At 41.0% G+C, this 14,667-nt stretch overlaps 2 pseudogenes; one reads left to right on the plus strand and one right to left on the minus strand.

Annotated features, from left to right (window-relative positions):
- Window positions 1-232, plus strand: LOC112405154 (SS18-like protein 2 pseudogene; annotated as a pseudogene).
- A 5,287-nt stretch (window positions 233-5,519) lies between these two features.
- LOC112405171 (dynein light chain 1, cytoplasmic-like) lies at window positions 5,520-13,350 on the minus strand (annotated as a pseudogene).
- Between the last annotated feature and the right edge of the window lie 1,317 nt (window positions 13,351-14,667).

Consider the following 14,667-nt stretch of genomic DNA (forward strand, 5'->3'; position numbering starts at 1 on the left):
ATGTTGGTAGCCTTCATACCAGACTGGCTGAGAGGCAGGGCAGAAGTCAATCAAAATGATCCAGTGGGTCCTAGAGGAGAATGACCAGCTGATCTGCTGTATCGTGGAGTGTCAGAACAAAGGCCAGGCAAATGAGTGCACCCAGTACCAGCATGTGTTACACAGAAATTTCATTTATTTGGCTACTATCACAGATGCCAGCCCAACCATTGCTTCAAAAGCAATGGAATAATCTTCCAGTTGGCTGTTGTGAGGAGTCATTGAATGTAATTCATTTCCTATGAAGTAGAATCTTTACCACCTCAACTGCTTAAAACATGAATGAAACTGCTGTGACTCTCAAAAATGTGAAGAAAGCTACTAAATTAACTGTATTCTCAATGTAAATATTTATTTTAATAATTAAGCAGATTCCCTAAAAAAACAAAAATCAAAAAAAAGGTTTGTTAGGTTTGTTATGAATGAGGCACATTTTAGATGTTCTTGAAACTCTTTCTTTTTTTATTTTATTTTGATTTAAAAAATTTTTATTTTTGGCTGCGTTGGGTCTTCGTTGCTACATGCGGGCTTTCTCTAGTTGCAGAGAGCAGGGGGCTACTCTTTGTTGCGGTGCACAGGCTTCTCATTGCAATGGCTTCTCTTGTTGTGGAGCATGGGCTCTAGGCGTGCGGGCTTAGTTGCTCCGTGGCCGGTGGGATCTTTCAGGACCAGGGATCAAACCTGTGTCCCCTGCATTGGCAGACGGATTCTTAACCACTGGGCCACCAGGGAAGTCCCAAACTTTTCCTTTCTAAAGAACTCTGATCTTATCCCTTCCCTACTTAAAAGCACATGATGGCGCTCTTTTATGTATTCTTTCTTTCCTTCACCAAACACCAGCCTCCAACTTGTGGGACCTTCTCAGTATTCCCTGAAAGCACTGATCTTTCATGCACTGTGCTGTCTGCTTGGAAGGTTTTTCTTGCTTTTTATTTTTCTCTTTAAGATTTTTTTTTTTTTGATGTGGACCATTTTTTAAAGTCTTTATTGAATTTGTTACAATATTGCTTCTGTTTTATGTTTTGGTTTTTTTGGCTGGGAGGCATGTGGGATCTTAGCTCCCTGACCAGGGAGGGATAGAACCCGCACCCCCTGCACTGGAAGGCGAAGTCTTAACCACTGGACTGCCAGGGAAGTCCCTCAGAAGGTCTTTCTTATTCCCACCCGCAAAACTTCCTCACACTTGAAGATACATCTCACATGTCACCTCCTCAGTGAAACCTGACAAGAAATTCTTGTTTTTACTGCCAGTAGTTTTGTCTCAGCTTTGTCACTTTGTCTCAGCATTGTCACTTTGTTGGGACATGCTAGTCATTTGTATGCTTGTCAGTCTTCCTATTAATTTCTGAACTTTTCCAAGACAGGAGCCATCTTTAGGTCCTTATTGACTAGTACAGTGCTTAGCGTGAGTAACTCAGCAAATATACTTGTTGGGTTAGGATAATAGACCATCAAGTTCTTTTCCAGCGTTAATGTGCAATGATGCTTACCTTACCACTATGTGGCAGCAAACTACAGAATTACTTCCACCTTTCAATAAGGAGTTCAGCCAGGATGAATGTTCACCAGACAATGGTTTTCCTGGGAGTAGAATTACAGGAGGCCCTCACTTTCCATGTTGTTTATTTCTGCACCATTTGAATGATAGCATATTTTTTCATGTGGAATATAGAATTCATCCAGAAAAATACATAAAACAAATATTTACAAATAGATTTTAGCTTATTAACTTCTACCCAAAGTGTGTTAGAATAGCTTGTCAGCTCAGTTTAAATGCTATATTTATTATGAAGCATAACATTCAAATAGAAAATTACTTTGTTTATGAAAATTGCTCAATATTATGTTTTTAAAATTCATAGTGCTGCTTATACTTTTTACAAAAAAATCAAATATTTAAACTTTAAAAGAAAATTTCAGTGAGTAACTTAAAAATTAAGTCATAAGGAAAATAGTTATAAAATAATATGACCCGGAAATATTAGAACAGCAAATCATATATACATTATGTTTACAACTTGATAAAAAAATGTGGATACTGTGAATAAGAATTGGAAAATAATGTGTTTTGAAAAGCAGTTAATCAGGCTGGTAACATTATGAGTGAACTTTTTTTCTTCTTAAACTTTAGTGTAACACTAGTTTAATAGAGTTTTCTTTTAAGGCTTGTTTTTGCAGGTTGTAGAGTTGCTAATTGGAACACCCTCAAATTACCGAAAAGTTAATATTTTTTACCAGCTGAATTTTATTATTGTCATTTTGAAGAAAGGCAGCAATTATGTTGGGCACAGATGGAAAAACACAAAAATTTTAAATACATAACATCATCTTTGATTAAAATGCTTTTGAAAAGAAAATTTTTTTAAAATTTTTGTTGCAAAAAGCAGTCTTATTTCCCCCACATTATTCTGCCACCCCAAAACATCTATCATTTGGGAGCCCATGTATGGACTATATCTGAGAAAGACCAATGAGGAAGATTTGCATCACCCAGTCCATATGGCAATCCCAATTCTCAGTCCTCTCCAGAGGAGGGGACTTGTAGATACCTACCACTGTTTCTTTGGGACATCTGGAGAAGAAATCTCTAGCACAGGAAGAGATGGAAAGTTTAATATAAATTTTAGAGAGGAAGACTCTGCTGGGTCCTGCAAGGGAAGAAAACAAAGTTTGTAAAATATAGAATCTCTTGGAAAAGGTAAAGATTGTATTAAGTTTGTTTTCCTTTTTTACGTATCGTTGATTTACAATATTGTGTTAGTTTCAAAAGTAAAGCAAAGTGATTGATTCAGTTATATATATTCTTTTCCATTATAGGTTATTACAAGATATTGAGTATAGTTCCCTGTGCTATACAGTCCTTGTTGTTTATTTTATATATAGTGGTGTGCATCTGTTAATCCCACACTCCTAATTTATCCCTCCCCCCCTTCCCCTTTGGTAACCATAAGTTTGTTTTCTTTGTCTGTGAGTCTGTTTCTGTTTTGTAAATAAGTTCATTTGTATTATTTTTTAGATTCCACATATAAGTGATATCATAATATTTGTCTTAGTCTGACTTACTTCACTTAGTTTGATATTCTCTAGGTCCATCCATGTTGCTGCAAATGACAATATTTCATTTTTCATGGCTGAGTAATATGTTCCATTGTGTGTCCTGAGTAATATTCTACTCCCCGTACACACACATACACCACGTCTTCTTTATCCATTCATCTGTCGATAGACACTTAGGTTGCTTTCATGTTTTGGCTATTGTAAATAGTGCTGCTACAAACATTGAGGGATATATGCCCATGAGTGGGAATTCTGGATCATATGGTAGCTCTATCTTTAGGTTTTTAAGGAACCTCCATAGTGGCTGCACCAGTTTATTATTTGCATACTTTTTTTTTTTTTTTTTTTGCGGTATGCGGGCCTCTCACTGTTGTGGCCTCTCCCATTGTGGAGCACAGGCTCCGGACGCGCAGTATTTCAGTACCCCCAAATACTCTTTTTCAACTGCTCTACTTGTCATGAAAGGTACTTAAATGGATTTAAAAGATGACTAGGAGGCCCAATGGACAGAACTCAGTGACTGAGTATAGTAATAAGTGAAAGACAGGAATCGGGGATGATTTCTAGGATTTTGTTTGGAGTGAAGACACTCCTAGTGGTCCTAGGCCTCTGGCAGGACTGAGTCGAGATCCAGCAGAGTAGCTGCTTGGAGCATTTTGGGGTGTGAGTAAACATAGTTAACACTCTTGCCCCTTTCAGGAAAAGCCCAATTCACTTCCGTAGGCACTTTTGTTAGAAAGACTACAAAAAGGGCCGTTCAAGTTTATTTTAAATATCACACAAAAATAGTATCTTCTTTCAACTGAATGCTCCACACTAGTGTCTCATGGTACCAGCTCTCCAGCAGCACACTGATTTCAGAGCTTACAGCCTACTTTTCCTGGGGTTACTTTGTCAGAGCTTCTGCCTACTTTGGGCAGAATTGGCTTAGAACTGGGTGAGGCTCTGCCTGCCTGAGAGAGGAGGGACTTGAGCCAGGAGGGACCAGGGAAGGTTAGCTCTGGCAGATGGTAACAATAAAGGCCAGTGTTAATGGGGCACTCACCACGAGTCACACCTCTTCTGAGCCCTTCACAGAGGTCAGCTCACTCAGTTCTCACACAAATGTATGAGCTAATTACTGTCTCCATTTTGCAAATGAGACAACTGATTTTTCTAGAGGTTAAGAGAAAGGATTGAGTCAGAGACCAAAGTGTGAAGCTTTACCACTGACTAGTAAACTAAGCTCTTTCAGCCTCAGTTTTCTCATCTTTTAAAAATGGCTGTAATAATAGCTACTTTGCTACATCTTTGTGAGAATTAAATGAGATAGCACAGGGAAGTGCCTATCAGGGTTTCTGGAGCAGAATACACGTGCAATAAATGGTCTGTTATTTTTCCCATTTATACTTGACTCTCAACCACAAGCCCTCTTGGGCTCACTGCCCCTCACTTAATTTTCAGTACTTTCTATGATAGGCTGTATAAAGGCTCCCCAAATATGCCCATGTGGTAATCCTCGGACCTGTGAATGTGTTATCTTACATGGTAAAAGTGACTTTGCAGATGTGATTAAACACATTTTGAGATGAGATTATCCTGTATTATCCAGGTGAGCCCAGTCACAAGGGTCTTCATGAGAGGGAGGAGGATTGAAGTCAGAAAAGATAATGATAACAGAAGCAGGGTTTAGCATGATCTGTTCTGAAGATGGAGGAAAGAGCCACGAGCCAAGGAATGCAGGCAGCCTCTAGAAACTGGAAAAGATAGGAACACCGCCCTGCTGACACCTTGATTTTTAACTCCATAAGACCCATTTCAGGCTTCTGACGTCCAGAACTATAAAAAAAATTTTAAGTGTGTGTTGTTTTAAGCTACCAAGTGTGTAGTGTTTGTTACAGCAGCAATAAGAAACTAATACACTCCCTAACTGAAAAAGAAGAGTGTGGACACCAAGCTGCACACCTCCATTGACCTCAGTGTCAAAGCCAGACCAGCTCCAGGTTACTCACCTGGCAGGCTGCCCTCAGCCCCTTAGCTCAGACAGACTTAGGGCTGGTGAAACTAAACCCTGTGTAGCTGGGATTTTTGTGTGGTGCTTTTATTCTATTCTTTTTTTAATTTAAAGAATAGATTTTTTTTTTTTTAATATTACACGGACCTCTCACTGTTGTGGCCTCTCCCTTTGTGGAGCACAGGATCCGGACACAAAGGCTTAGCGGCATGGCTCACGGGCCCAGCCGCTCCGCGGCATGTGGGATCTTCCTGGACCGGGGCACGAACCCGCGTCCCCTGCATCAGCAGGCGGACTTTCAACCACTGCGCCACCAGGGAAGCCCTGCTAGTTGCTTTTTAACCACAACAAACTAGTACCGACAGCACCAGTACAAAAGATCGCAGTAAAGGTTCAAAGATCAAGGTGTTCTCTTAGCAAGGCAGAAAGATTCAGTCTCTGACCTTTGGAATTTAGGCTGCAGTCCCTATTTGTGGGCAGATCCCTGGGTGCCTGGCACAATCCACGTTTTCAGTCGGATTTGAACAGAAGAATGGCCACTTGGCCCAGTGGTAGAAGTGGATGCGGTGTTGGGTATCCTGTGTCATGTGAGTACCGAAGTTCCTCTCCCTCCACGCAGCGCCAGGTGGGGGTGTACTTTTTAGCAGACTCCTTGCGGTTTGGGGCTGCAGTGCCCTCCTCTAGGTCGTACTTCCCCAGCCCCCAGTACCGCACTCCACTTAGTCCTGCGGCATCTCCTCGGCACCGCTGCATTTTTCATCACGGCCTTCTGGTCGCAGGTGGTTCCTATAGGGCCAGGTCTGGCCGACAGCTGCGGCCTCCTACGGGAGACCTAGCGGGCACATGTAAGCCTGAACCAAGCTCTCCTGGCTTGGCTGGCGCTAGCCTCTGCCTATGCCTGGACTTTGGTGTGGAAATGGGTAAATTCAGGCAGTGAGGGCCCATCCCATAGCATTGTGAAAAATTTGTGCAAACCCAGCTATTTCTTCCTGATCTGGTAGCCCACACAAGCAAGAAGGGCAGGAGTTGAGGATTCCTGGAAGAAATAAACCATGTACCCCAGCATGCAGGAAACATGTGTGCTGTTCTAGGAAGGGAGCATACCTCAGAGGATGCTACAAGAGGAGGAGTAACTGCCCAGCCCAGGAGTCTGGCTTAGACTAGCCCCTCACCCTAGAAGCCAGGCAAAGTCCCTCCACCTCCTACAGGACGCCATCCTGGCCCCCCATACTCAGAGCTCTCCTGGACTAGGGAGGAACACATGTGGTCCCTTCAACCAGACCCCTTCCCTCAACCCCAATCATTTTCATTTGTTCCTTAACCACAGACCTTTAAAGCAGGCAGGGCTGGGATTCTCATTGTACTGATGGAGAAACATATTCAAATGGAACAAATGGCCAATGTGCAGTGGTTCAGATGCTTAGTCCAGGGCTCTTTCCATTATATTTGAAACCCTCCTTTTTATATGCAAATGAGGCCAAGTGTGTCGGTGACACTTTCCTACAAAATGAAACAATGCCGTAATAACAAGGTCTTGGGGAATTAATGGTACTAAATGGGTAATTTGGGTTTAATGTTAAATCCTGGAATGGGTGACCCAGGGCCAGAAAGAGTGGCTTTCTGCGTGTCACCTCTGCCATCTGGTGACCAAACGACAATATAACTAAAACAACTGTGTATTGATACTGTCATCATAGAAAAGTCACGCATGACCCAGAAGCTGAGTGAATGATTTGAGTGTGAGCTCTGACTTTTAGGGCCTGAGATGATAAAAATAAAATGTTAAGTCTACAAATAAAGGTCAGAGTTTTCCACAATTATTTCTGCTCAGGGTGAGGAACCTCATAGTTTACAATGGAAGAACCCCTTCATCCATTTAGTCAACGAATATTTATTAAACATTATCTTAAGTCAGTTCCCAAGGAAACAGATTCTAGGCAGAGATTTGCATAAAGGAGGGTTACTGGGGAGTACTCTTGAGAACAACTTTTGTAAGGACTTGAGGGAAACAGAACTGGTCAGAAAGGGTTGAAAGGGGATGAATTTGCTACAGAGGCCTTAGCCAATCCTACTGGGAGCTCTGGCATTGGCTTGGCAAGGGACAGAGCCTCTGTCCTGCATGAACCAGGTATTGGATCAGGTAATGAGCCATCGCAGCTGAGACTAGCCACATCTGAGGGAATGAATGCCTTGGTGGTAAAGTGGAGATCTGGGCAGCACGTTGCAGCATCCACTACAGACCCCCCTACTATGTTGTGTGCACTGTGCCATGGTCTAGTGGTATGATATTGAACAAGACAACATCTCTGCCTTCAGCGGTACCCACAGGTGTATAGTTAAAGAATAAACAAACAAATGTAGAAAATTATCTTGTAACTAGAAAATGTATCCCATAAACTTAACAAAGAAAAATCCTTGCCTTTTATTGATGGCAATAAAAAGTTTGAAAATATTTAGGGTGAAAAGTGAATTCACTCTCTGCTGATATAAAAATTGAAGAAGAAAAAAAAGTCACCCAGGAACAGTTCTAGAGAAACTTGCCTAGTAAATGTAACTGAAGAAGCTGGAGATTACTTTGGCGTTTGTCTGTAATGGACTGTGGATCCCTTCAGCTCTACCCAAGAATAGGCGATGGGGCTTTATTTCTATCCTGGGGCCTTCAAGTGGTCTTAGCTATTGGAAAAGAGGGCTGCCTTTGCAAGTGGGGATGTGCTGGCTGCTGATACTGATTCTGCTCTGTCCACTTGGTGCCCCAACCCAATCCCATTGTCCCAGCCATCCTCTCCCCTGCGTCCCCTTTGTCCCTCCCTTTCTCCCACTTGAGGAATTTTTATTTCATCTCAGAGAAAAGCACTTGGATTTGCCTGTTATCCCAGCCTGTTACTTATAGCATGACAATGAACTCTATACCTTGTGCTCTTTAGGGCTTAAAAATTTGAAATACACAAAACTATTTCTCTGCCATGGGTTTCAGAAAAATCATGTGGGACTTAAAAAGCCAAAAATTGCCTTCTTTTTCCTCTGGTTGAGCTGTGGTGTCCATTCCCTGAAGCAGGAGGGGTGGAATTGTCCTAGAGGTTTGGGTAGGGCAGAGGACCATAATAGAGGTACCTGTAGACCATTCTAAACTCTCTCTATTCAGAGCTTCAGATGCTGGCCTTCAAATAAACATCTCTATTTGGATGCCCTGCCTCAAACTCCTATCTGTTTTTGCTTTACTTCTAATTAACTAGCTCCTTCCCCCAAATTCTCCATATAACTTGTGCCCTAAACAAGCGAAAACTCTGAGAATCTTTCTTTCCCTTGAACTCCACTCCCTCCCAGCTGACTAATCACCAAGTTCTAGATAGTTCCATATTTGCTGTCATTGTCCCAATTCAAGACACTGCTAACAACCTCCTTACCCTGGCACCATTGACATTTTGGACCAAATAATTTCTTGTGAAGCTGTCCTGTGCATTGTAGGATGTTTAGAAGCATCCCTGGTCACTACCCACTAGATGTCAGTAGCACACCTTTGTCGTGAGAAAAATGTCTCCGGACTAGTACTGTGTTGGGCCATGTTGGAGCCTGAGGCAAAAGGAAAAATCTGTGCCCTATATACAGTTATCAAAATGTCCTAGCATATTTTGAACCACGTGGAACAAGTTAATGAAAGTCCTACAACAGCAAGAAGACTGAATTTCTTCTATGCTAATGTAAAATTTGAAGGAAAACAAAAAGACATCCAGAAACCATTCCAGAGAAACTTTGCAGGGCCCAGTACAAACTAAAACTACAGGGCCCCTTCTTTAAAAATTATAAAGAATTTCAAGACAGTGACAGCAGAGCAGTAAACCAATTGGGGGGCCCCTCTAAATGTGGGGTCCTTCTGCATGTGGGGCCGTGTTCAGCTGCACAAGTCTCACACCCTTGAAGCCAGGCCTGAACACCACATTACCCAATTCACCTGCTGGGAAATGTGACAGTTATGTGGGCCCTGGGAACCCCAAGCAGATTGGAAACAACTGTTCCCATTGCACAATAACACAGGGCCCTAAAACACAACATTGTGAATTTTTGGCATTCATTTTAATTTTTTCAAAATGTTACATTAACATTTTATCTTGGTTACCGAGGATTTTGGCACCCTCTTAAATTTTGCACCCGAGGTGAATTCCTTCTTAATCTGAGCCCCGCTCCAGACTTTGTCAAATGTTCCTGCTGATTTAGAGCAGTGATTCTCAAACTTTGGCCTGGATCAAAATCACCTGGAGGACTTGTTGAAACACAGACTGGTGGGCCCCAATCCCAGAGTTTCTGATTCAGTAGGTCTGGAGTAGGGCCTGAGAATTTGCATTTCTTAGTCCTCAGGTAATGCTGAAGCTGCTAGTCCAGGGCACACTGAGAACCACTGCTTTAGAGCCATCCTCCATGTCATGCCAGTGAGAATGATATTTCAAAAATACAAGGCACTTCTCTGCTTAAAAAGTGGTCCCCATGTCCTATAGAATACAATAGATGCTACTTGGCATGGCATATATTACTCCTATGGACCCCCTATTGTGCCCCCCACATGATGCTCTAGTAATATGGGACTGGATAACTCTTATTAAACATCCCTTAACACTCAAATCAGCAGTCATCATCTTTAGAAACCTTTTTTAGGCCTCTATATTGAGTTAGGTGTCTTTTCTTTGTCTTCTCATTGAACACTGAGTATAGTTCTCTATTAGCATTGAACTTGGTACAAAAGTCTACCACATCAGAGAGCAGAATCCTGGAGGACTGGGATTATCTTTATGCCTCTAGTCCCTGCTATAGTCTGTTGCAAACAAGTGCTCCAATAGCATCTAAAGAACTGAGCTGGACTCACCCAAATGCCATTCTATTATAGCGGAGTAAAACAAAGAAAAAGACTATGACCTCATGTGATAGCTAGAGATTTAAGTACACAAGGGGAGCACAGCTGAGTCTCAAGAGTCTTGAGGTTTAAGGGTCTGGCAGACAGTTTTCCAAATGTCTGTAAGAGTCGAATGCTTCTTTAATGGAAAATTAACCCTTAATGTGTAACTGGTGACCTTTAGATCCTACTGATAGTAATATCCGTACAAGCTATGAAAGACAACAGCTAGGGAAGAAAAACTTGAAGCATTGGTTAGAACCAGTAAGAAATGCAGTCAGAAAGAAAGAGCAACAGTAGAATAGAATGATCTAGGATAACGTGGATAGGAAAAAAAGAGCACAAGGGAAAAAATTCTTAGATTCAAAGGAAAAGTATTTTTTTCACTAAAAGGTAATTTTTATAATGTTAAAACTCTTCAATAATATCTATTACATTGAAAATATTTCAAGAAATCATTTGGCTTCATTGCTTTAAAATAAGTTTGAAGAATCATTTTATGGTTCTTTTATGATCAACACTAAACTTCAAAGTACAGAGCTACCATATGAATCAGTTTAAGTGAAGTTTGTTTGGATAGTTGGCTCCTGAGGTCATGGAAAAAGGATGGGAAAATGAAATTCACAGCACCTCAAAGGAAAGAGTGCTCTGCAATCCGCCATGGAAAATGTTAGATGTCTTTTGGGACAAAGTAAACCAAAATTCTGACTTAAAGGTATTACTATCAAACTTAAAGAAAGGAAGCCACATGGCAGTGCTTCAAATCCAGTAATACCTCTGAGAAAAATGTATTTGTAGTATAATTCCAATATACTGATTTCCATCATACACCTTTGGTGTTTTCCACACGTTTTTAGATACACATATTTTTGTTAGGGAAATTTGAATATAGCCTACGTCATTTGAAATCATGACTGTACGTTCATGGAATAAGACTGTGGTGAATACAGAGGTCCTGCTTCAAGGAAGGACTTGCTACCCAGGCTGCTCGGAATTCAGTGACCAGACAGCTTCCAGCTGTCACTCCCATCAGGGTTTCCCTAAACCGTTTGCCATATCCAGGCTCACACCCTTCCATCTGAGTATTGATCAACTGATGGTGTTCTTAATATACTTGTGGTCACTGTGGAACAGCTCTGACTGGGGTCGTGTGTGCTGTCAAACTCTCCATGGCATTTCCTGAGCCTTAGGGGAGCCTACATTGCAGTTCTTGCTCCAATCCTACATCCTCCCCTTCCAGCCAGAAGTTGGTCCCTAATAAATATCGTGCACATCAAGCCCCGTCTCAGCTTCTGCTTTCATAAAACTAATGGGAGACAAATATTAATAAACTTACGGAATAAGACACATTTGTGGTTCTTCACCTCCTTTATTACTCAAGCAAGAGCTAGAAGATAGATAGATAGATAAAATAGATAAAATCTATGTCTATATTTATATTAGTTTTTACTTTGCAGTCATTATTTTCTTGATGTAGGAAAGTCCTGGGATTTTCTAGTCATTGTCTTCTCCAAGTACTACTAGAATCAAGAAATTACATACAGAATCAGTACTAATTATTCATTCAACAAACATTTAGCGAGTGCCTACTCTCTGCCAGCCTCTTGGAGTTCCTAGTGCCTAAGGATACAAAGTATACAAGACATATTTTCTGTTCTCTAGGTAATTCCATCTAGTGTTGAAGAAAAATATTGGTAAGGGCTAGAACCGAGGAAACACTGATTATATGGGACAAAAAAGCAAGTGACTGCATCAGCTTTTGTGAGGCAGGAGAAGCCACATAGCAAAAGGTTTTTCAGGATGTAAAGGTGATTAAGCTATAAACAGGGTGGCATTCCAGTCTTTCCCAGCACAGGGAACAACATGATGTAAGACATGACACAAATCGGTGCCTCTGGGGAGGGTAAATCTTTCATCTGACAACAGCCTCTCTCACTGTTCAACCTTTCTGGAGACCAATCTCTGCATGAAACACTCTTGACTCTACTAATATTTCACTTGGAGTAACTCCTTGTCCTTCACGTCTTTGTTAGGATATTACTTTCACCAGGAATTCTTCCTTTATTCCCTTAAAGTTGGCTAGATGAGTCTGCTGTACAGTTCAGTGTCTAGTACTTCCACTATTGCAGCATTTATTACACCGTGCTCTAATTGCCAATTTACTTGTCAGTTTGCTTCTGAGTGGACCATAACCTCCTTGAAGGCTATCACTCGAGGTTAGTCACCTCGAAGTCTAGTCATTTTTCATCACCAGATCTCAACATACTGCCTGAAAGATAAAAGGTATTGTTTGTTTGATGAATAAATGAGAGAAGCTAAGTGCAATGGACTTAGGAAGGCGTACTATCTTTATTGAATAAACACTTATTTGTGCCCATCATGTGCCTACATCTCTAGGCACTGAAAATAACAAGAATGAAAAGAACAGAGAACCTCATGGAGCTTACATTCTAGTGGAGGAAGACAGTAGACAAACTGCTATAAATATAAAGCAGGATGGGGAAGGAGAAGTTTGTTATTTCATATAGGGTGGTCAGGAAAGACCTCGTTCTTAAGGTTATATTTGAGAAAAGTCCCAAGGAAATGAGGGAATGAACTATAAATATTTGGCAAATAAGATATGCATTGGAAACATTATGAGCAATACTTCTTAAAATTACCCCATGAATGTTGGTTCTACATCATGGCTAATTTCTCTCAGCTATTTTGGGTAATGTCATGAAGGATTTTTGTTAAATTCTGACTTTTATTGTGGCTATCTCTTTAGGTACTAGCAAAACATCTCAAGGTTCTTTATTTCACAGTGCATTTTGCAAGGATTCCTGTAATGGTCAGGAAACTTCTTTGTTTCTAAAGCCTTTTACAATCATAGACTAACCCAAACAATACCCACTATTAGTACAAATATTTTATCTTTTGTTACCTGGCACTGGGCAAGAGCAATTAATATGGCCATCGGAACTGATTTAATTTCCGTGAGAAGCTTAAATTTCAAGGGAAAATTCAAGACTGTGCTAAACTAGCCTGCTTGGCAATTTTTAGTTTTTCTTTTTAAGGATGAGCCACCACAATTAAATCAGGGGTACTCAAGAGAGTCTCTGTAAGGTCCATAAGGGATGTGGAGAGTTCCCTGATAGGGGTTAAGTAATCACAGGGTTCTCCTTTTTTCAGGTAAAGGAAGGAAGTGGCTGTGTTTGTGTTGTAGTGATATGGGAGGAGAAATACAACAATATTTTATAAAGATTAGGTGACCAGCTGAAAAGGGATGAGCATTTTCTATCAATAGCAGAGTCTATACAGCACAGGAACTATCAAGGGTTAGTGAAAACCTTAAAACAAAATCAATTAAAGTTTTCACACATTTTACTATTGCCGTCATACTTTCGGACAAGGTAGCTATGTTTTGGCTACTCAGTGAAATGCTGAAATGAGCAATAGGCCTCTAAAGATTACCATGTATTTGCATTAATACCACTAGTATTTATTCAGATTCTGTATGAACAAAAAGGGAAATAGGAATTGTGGATCTAGAATCCTGGAAGACACATTTTTGCGGTACGCGGGCCCTCTCACTGTTGTGGCCTCTCCCGTTGCGGAGCACCGTCTCTAGGTGCGCAGGCTCAGCGGCCATGGCTCACGGGCCTAGCCGCTCCGCGACATGTGGGATCTTCCCGAACCGGGGCACGAACCCATGTCCCTTGCATCGGCAAGCGGACTCTCAACCACTGCACCACCAGGGAAGCCCTGGAAGACACATTTTGATAGGCAGTTATTGTACCAGTCTTTGTGCTTGTACGTGAGCATGTCATTTTTTTTCTTTAAACTTGAAAAGTATCCAATCATAGAAAGTATTTTTATTTAAGAAATATATTTTACTTAAGTATAATTTGCATTAGAAGATAAACTCTCTTTTTATTGTCAGTTTTTTTTTAATTCTAAATTTGTTAAACAAAAGAACTCATACAGGTTGTTTTTTTTTTAATTAAGTAATTTATTTATGGCTGCGTTGGGTCTTTGTTGCTGTGCATGGGCTTTCTCTAGTTGCCGCATGTGGGGGCTACTCTTTGTTGCGGTGCGCGGGCTTATTGTGGTGGCTTCTCTTTGTTATGGAGCACAGGCTCTAGGCACACGGGCTGCAGTAGTTGTGGCATGCAGTCTCAATAGCTGTGGATTGCAGGCCACATGATCTTCCCGGACCATGATCTTCCCGGACCAGGGCTCGAACCCGTGTCCCCTGCATTGGCAGGCGGATTCTTAACCACTGCGCCACCAGGGAAGGTTTTTAATTAACTAAAATTTGGAGAATTTTAGACAAACCTAATCATTCCTATTTTCCTTTCTTTTACTGACGGATGGAGCAAATCTTTGTGCTACCTACGAGTCATTTTAGGGAACTGAAAGATAGCTCAGGCGTAAAAGGCATTTTAACAGTTCTATTATTCTGAATTTGAGGGCTGAATTTAGGAAAGGCAACATCGAGAGTGATTAAAGAGGCAGATTCATAAATACCTAAAGACAAAACAACTTGCAGCGAAGTTCTAAAAACATAGCAATAAGCAACAATGGTTGATAGGAATTCAACTTTTTTTCAAAAGTAAAGACTCTTGAAAAATGATTTAAAACTGTGTCAAGAAGTACCAAAAGTTAGCAAAATAATTTTCTGATCTCCACTGATCTGTACATAAAATAACATTAA

Source organism: Neophocaena asiaeorientalis, unplaced genomic scaffold, assembly GCF_003031525.2.
Source record: "Neophocaena asiaeorientalis asiaeorientalis breed wild unplaced genomic scaffold, Neophocaena_asiaeorientalis_V1.1 scaffold171, whole genome shotgun sequence".
Classification (NCBI taxonomy): Eukaryota; Metazoa; Chordata; class Mammalia; order Artiodactyla; family Phocoenidae; genus Neophocaena; species Neophocaena asiaeorientalis.